Source organism: Astyanax mexicanus, chromosome 1 (assembly GCF_023375975.1).
Source record: "Astyanax mexicanus isolate ESR-SI-001 chromosome 1, AstMex3_surface, whole genome shotgun sequence".
NCBI lineage: Eukaryota > Metazoa > Chordata > Actinopteri > Characiformes > Acestrorhamphidae > Astyanax > Astyanax mexicanus.
In genome coordinates this window covers 55,870,831-55,877,132 of record NC_064408.1, presented here as the reverse complement: position 1 = coordinate 55,877,132, position 6,302 = coordinate 55,870,831, and the positions used below count along the sequence as shown (strand labels likewise).

Below are 6,302 nucleotides of genomic sequence, written 5' to 3'. Positions count from 1 at the left end.
GAGAGGAGTTTCATATCAATCCTCTCTAGAGGTTCAAAGGGTGAAAGTGACAGAGCCTCTAGAACCAAGGACAGATCCCAAGGTGGAACCAAGGGTTTAGAGGTTGGACACAAGCGACGTGCACCCTTCATAAAATGACTTATTAAAGGGTGACGACCAACAGATAATTTATCAATTCCCATATGTGTGACTGGGAAATAGATTATAAAATTAATAAATTCTGGGAAATAGAGTCCGGTAGTGTGGAAGGAGAACTAGGCTGCGTAACAATATGACAAGCTGAAATAGAGGCCAAATAAACTTTCATAGTAGAAAAGGCCTTGCCCTTATCCAACATGTACTGTAAAAAAACACAGTATATGAGGGACAGAGCACTGAAAGGAAATAACCCCCCTCATTTCGCACCAGCTCTCAAACACACGCCATTTCCTGTCATACAGTGAACGTGTGGATGGGGCTCATAGCGCTCAGATTCATCCTTTCACGGGCCAGACCCAGAGAGCTAGCCGACCTGGGTTGGGGTAAAAAATCTGACCCTGAGCCTGAGACAGCAAATCCCTGCGTGGGGGGAGTGGCCACGGTTCCCCTGACAGGAGCTGAATGAGTTCTGCTACCCACAGCTTCCCTGGCCAGTTTGGTGCTATCATCAGTAAAGATAAGCCTTTTTCTAGTACTCTGGCGAGAGTGGGAAGTATTAGGCTTGGAGGTGGAAACACATACAGAAGCACGTTTGGCCACTCGTGGGCTAGTGCATCCACACCCAGTGGTGCATCTTTGTCCGTTAGGGAGAAGAACAGTGGGCACTGCGCGTTTGAGCGCGAGGCGAAGAGATCTACGATAGCTTTGCCGTGTCTCTTCCAAATTTGATGGACCACCTGGGGGTGGAGCCTTCACTCCCCGTATAGGGGATTCCCCCTGGGGAGGAGATCCGCCCCCACATTCATATAGCCCGGCACGTGTGTCGCGCGCACTGATCCCAGATGCTCTCTGCTTCATAATATTAGCTCGCGAGCTAATTTGAGCAGGCGAAAGGAGCGCGTCCCGCCCTGACGGTTTATATAAGCTACCACAGTGGTATTGTCCGACCTGATCAGGACATGCTGACCGTGTAGCAAAAGGGAGAAAATGTTTCAGAGCAAGAAACACCGGCATGAGCTCCAGAACGTTAATGTGCAAGCCGTGCATGTGCTGTGGCCAGGAGCCGCTGGCTATCCTGCCCTCTTGCACTGCCCCCCATCCTGTGAGGGACGTGTCCGTAGTTACTACTTTTCTGGCCGACACCACCCCCAAAGGGGCTCCTGTTCGAAACACATCTGGATCTCTCCAGCTGTGGAGAGTCTCCATGCATTCTGCTGTTACTCTCACAATACGGTGGAGATGGCGCTGCGCACTCAGGTTTAGATTGGCCACCCAGCACTGAAAATCTCTCATTTTCAGCAGTCCTAGGGGCACGACCATTAAAAGTTGATGCCATTAGTCCCAGCAGACGCAAACAAGTTCTGAATGACACAGTTCTGCCTCTGTGAAACAGCCTCAGGCATTGCCGAAAAGACTGAATTCGGTCTTCTGCGAGAGTGACGCGAAATGAGAGGCAGTCGATTCGCAGTCCCAGATAGTTTATACTTTGACTGGGAATCATACAACTTTTGGACTCGTTGATTTTGAACCCCAACCTTGTGAAAATACGCGTCCTGTAAATCGACTGTGGTGAACCAGTCTCCAGGACGAAGCGATCGGCACAAAGTTTTGGGAGTCAACATTTTTAATGAATACTTTCTCAAGTGTTTGTTGAGTCCCCTTAGGTCCAGAATAGGACGAAGCCCACCCCCTTTTTTGTGTATTACAAAATACCGGGAATAGAACCCCGTTTCTTTCTCTCCCTCCGGAACTTTCTGAATCGCTCTTTTTGTCAGAAGAGCGGAGATTTCCTTCTCCAGGGCGTGAGCCGACTATCTGAACTCTTGGTGACGGTTGTAAACACCCATGGGTGTACTGCGCATGCACGCCAGGCCTCCGAGCAAACAGCGAGAGGTGACTGGCAGCACTTGCTCATTTGTGGGCCTCTGGCACCCCCCTGTGGGTTGCGCGGAGAACGATTTATGATTTTTGTGGAGAAAAGAATCTGCGCCCTTTGCAAACAGCCTGGATGCGACAGATGTGTTTTTATTTCGCTTGCATGAAAAAACGTTTGAACATTTTGGTGTGTCTGGAGAACTGAATGGGCCAAAGCACACTCAGGGTAAACTGGCGCACATAACTTCCTCCTCTTTAAAGGAGGGGGTGCGCTGGACTCGCTGAGAAGCATGCCAGTGAACTCTAAGGGCTGGCTGCTCCTTTTTTCTGGCGGGGGTGTCCCCTAGGAGTTGCGTGATTTCTTGCCACCGTGGGGCTTGGTTGGCCGGTGTTTAGCGTCCGTTGCAGCAAATGACATTTACCACGTGGTCTGCCACCGACCGGCTTGGTCTGAGGGTTGGTCACATGCTCAGGACCGCGGCTCTGTGCCATTCTAAGTCCCTACCGAAAACCTCTCGCAGGCGGCGGTGGGGGGGGTGGGTGGCACATAGCGGGGGTCGGTCGGGGTGCGGGTTTGCGGGGAAGACAGACATCAAATGGTTCTCCTTCTTTCTTGTGGAGATCGCATTTCTGACGCATAGACGCTATGGCTGGACCGAAAAGTTCTTTAGGGTCCACTGGAGCGTCGAGGAGGTCTGCTTTCTCTCTGTCACTGAGGTTGGATAAGTTCAGCCAGAGAGATCTCTCTCACGCTACTGCCAAGCCCATGGTCCGGCCACTGTTCTGGACGGCACCACGTGACATGCGCAGGTTAAGGTCTGTAATGACACAGATCTCTTCCCATAATGCCGGGTTCGGGATGCCTGCATCCAGTTGTTTCCCCATCTCCTCTAATAGTTCCGCCTGATAAGCTGTTAAGAGCCAGGTCGTATTGAGCGCCCTAAATGCCAGTGCGGAGGACTTGTACATTTTCTGGTACATGGAGGCTGTGAAGCGTTCCAATTTCCCAGGCAGAGAGAGGTTAGGGGACAGGGAAGTTTTCCTGCTTGAGTATAGGTGGTGAGCCACTGACTGCTCCACCACAGGAGGATTGGAGAGCCCGAGCTCATCCATATCCTTAATATTCAGCTGAGAATAGCCCTTGACAGGTGCGCGGTGTGAGAAGGGTTTATCCCAAAAGCGTTTCATCTCCGTCACACAAGCTGGTACAGAAGGGAGAAGCTGCTTACTCGGTGGTGAGCGAGGAGGCAGTCTCTTTCCGTCGTAAAGGTCCCACTCAGAGCCCAGGTTGCCCTGGGATGCTGGCCATTCAATATTAAGTTTAGCAGCTGCCCTTTTACAGACTTTCAGCAGGTCCCAGTCGGGAAGGGGGGTTGGCTCGCCGCCCTGAGAGCTAGCTGGTCTGGATGACTTGGCGGAGGGGAGGATGGAGTCCTCCTCCTCATCCTCCGGGTCATCCTGAAGAAGGCGTGTGAGCGTCTCTTCATCCTCCTCTTCCTCCTCCAAGCCCTTTGTGAGGGTAGTATCAAATAGTGGAGGTAGGGGGATTCCTCCTCCATAATTTCAGCCCAGCTGGGAGAGGCTAGCGCTTCTTCGTCAGCAAACTGTTAGTAGAAAACAGCTATCCAGCCGCGCTGAGGGAGGTACGTGGTCTTCACGGGGAAGAAAGTGAGAATGAGGCCGGGGAGCGAGGGGATGGGTATTGTAGGAGGTGGCGCTCCCCTATCACAATTGTGATTGGTCTGTTTGCCAACAGACGTGGTGTCATTGGTTCTTCCGTGGTCCGTCACGCCAGAGGGCGTTTCCCATAGTGAGATACCGAGCGAATGTTGAAAGAGAACACGTTTTAACATTTACCATCTTTATTATGCAGTGAGATAAATAGGTGTTTCTGGTTCGTTGTCACCTCAGTGAGGGCAGGTAGTTAGTTGATTAGTTGATTAGTTAGTTGTTAGTTGATTATTTGGGTCAGGTGTTGTAATTAGTATAAACTAATGACCGTAATTAAATACTAAACCCTTCGGGGGAGCGCTGCTAAACTGAGAGCCACTTTCTCTTATCTGCCTTTTAAAGCTCTAACACACACTGACTATACTGCTCAACATCACACTGCTCAACATTACTGAAAGAGTTTTCACCTGTTTATAAATGCTTTAATGATCCTCTGTGAAGAAGCATAATAATCCAAAACGCTTTCTGATGGGAGTTCACTGGTGTTGTGCAGAATACAGTCCGAGGTCTCTTCCAGCCACGGTGCTGTGACGTCAGTTAAGCATTAGCATAAAGTTAGCATTTTTCTGATTACTTCCCTTAAATGATCTCGAAATTCAGAGGATCCAGTGATATTTAGGAGGTAAATGTACACAGAATAAAACGTACATGGTTCTGAACATATTTATTTACCACAAAATGTGACAGAGGCCAGTTTTTGAAAAGCCCATTCAAATCCCGTATTGACTTGGACGGCTTAGACACGGAACCCCAAAGGAACCCAAATATGGGCATAAACAACATGGTGCCGACTACAAAATGACGACACGACTTCAGTGGTCTATAATACAGCCACCTCAACACAGCAACTCTGGCACCATACAGCCACCTCAACACAGCCACCTCAAAACAGCAACTGCAATACTATACAGCCACCCTAACACAGCAACTCCTGCACCATACAGCCACCTCAACACAGCCACCTCAAAACAGCAACTGCAACACTATACAGCCACCTCAACACAGCAGCTCCTGCACCATACAAACACCTTAACACAGCCACTTCTGCACCATACAGCCCCCTCAACACAGCAACTCCTGCACAATACAGCCACTGCTGCACCATACAGCTACCTCAACACAGCCACTGTTGCACTATACAGCCACCTCAACACGGCAACTGCTGCACCATACAGCCACCTCACCACAGCCACTTTTTCACTATACACCCACTTCAACACAGCTGCTGCTGCACCATACAGCCATCTCAACACAGCCATTTCTGCACTATACAGCCACCTCAAAACAGCAACTGCAACACTATACAGCCACCTCAACACAGCAACTCCTGCACCATACAGCCACCTCAACACAGCCACTTCTTCACTATACAGCCACCTCAACACAGCAACTGCTGCACCATACAACCACCTCAACATAGCCACTGCTGAACTATACAGCCACCTCAACACAGCAACTCCTACACCATACAGCCTCCTCAACATAGCCACGTCTGCACAATACAGCAACCTCAACACAGCAACTCCTGCACCATACAGCCACCTTAACATAGCCACTTCTGCACAATACAGCAACCTCAACACAGCAACTCCTGCACCATACAGCCCCTGCTGCACCATACAGCCACCTCAACATAGCCACTGCTGCACTATACAGCCACCTCAATACAGCAACTCCTACACCATACAGCCACCTCAACACAACCACTTCTGCACTATGCAGCCACCTCAACACAGCAACTGCTATACTATACAGCCACTTCAAAACAGCAACTCCTGCACCATACAGTCACCTCAACACAGCCATTTCTGCACTATACAGCCACCTCAACAGAGCAACTGCTGCACCATACAGCCACCTCAACATAGCAACTACTGCATCATACAGCCACCTTAACATAGCCACTTCTTCACTATACAGCCACCTCAACACAGCAAACTTTGCCGTACCTAGACCATATCTGATGCTTAAAAAACTGGTTCGCACCTTCATCTTCTCCAGACTTGACTATTTAAGTTTTTACCCATATGCATTAATTCATGGGTCTCAAAAATGGGGGGAATCCCATTGAATGATAATGGGAAGCCTATTGATCTGGGTAAAGTGACTTGGAAAGAAATCATAAAGTGCATCCAAAATGACAGTAAAGAGGTGTCTGCTGCTCCTGCAGCTCCAAGCGAACATTCTCAGTCAGACAAAGATAGCAGTGAGCAGTTACAGCTGAGCAGACCCCCAATCTGCGATGGATTGGCGGCCTGTCCAGGGTGTATCCTGCCTTCCGCCCGATGCCGGCTGGGATAGGCTCCAGCACCCCCCCGCGACCCTTAATGGATAAAGCGGCTGATAATGACTTGACTTGACTTGACTTGACAGACCCCCAATTCCAAATCCATATGCCGAGGCAAGGGAGCTAATGGAAGGCCCTCCCCCTTATGCTAGTAAGGGGACAACCCCTGTGGGAGGGACTTATGGGAATTTACAGGCTGCCCCAGTGGTAGAGGTGGAAAGCCCAGACCACAATTTTGAGATGGGAGGGGCGGGTATCATGGGTGAATGGA

At 50.0% G+C, this 6,302-nt stretch overlaps 1 pseudogene; it reads right to left on the bottom strand.

Annotated features, from left to right (window-relative positions):
- Window positions 1-473: 473 nt before the first annotated feature.
- Window positions 474-5,736, bottom strand: LOC125782405 (uncharacterized; annotated as a pseudogene).
- Between the last annotated feature and the right edge of the window lie 566 nt (window positions 5,737-6,302).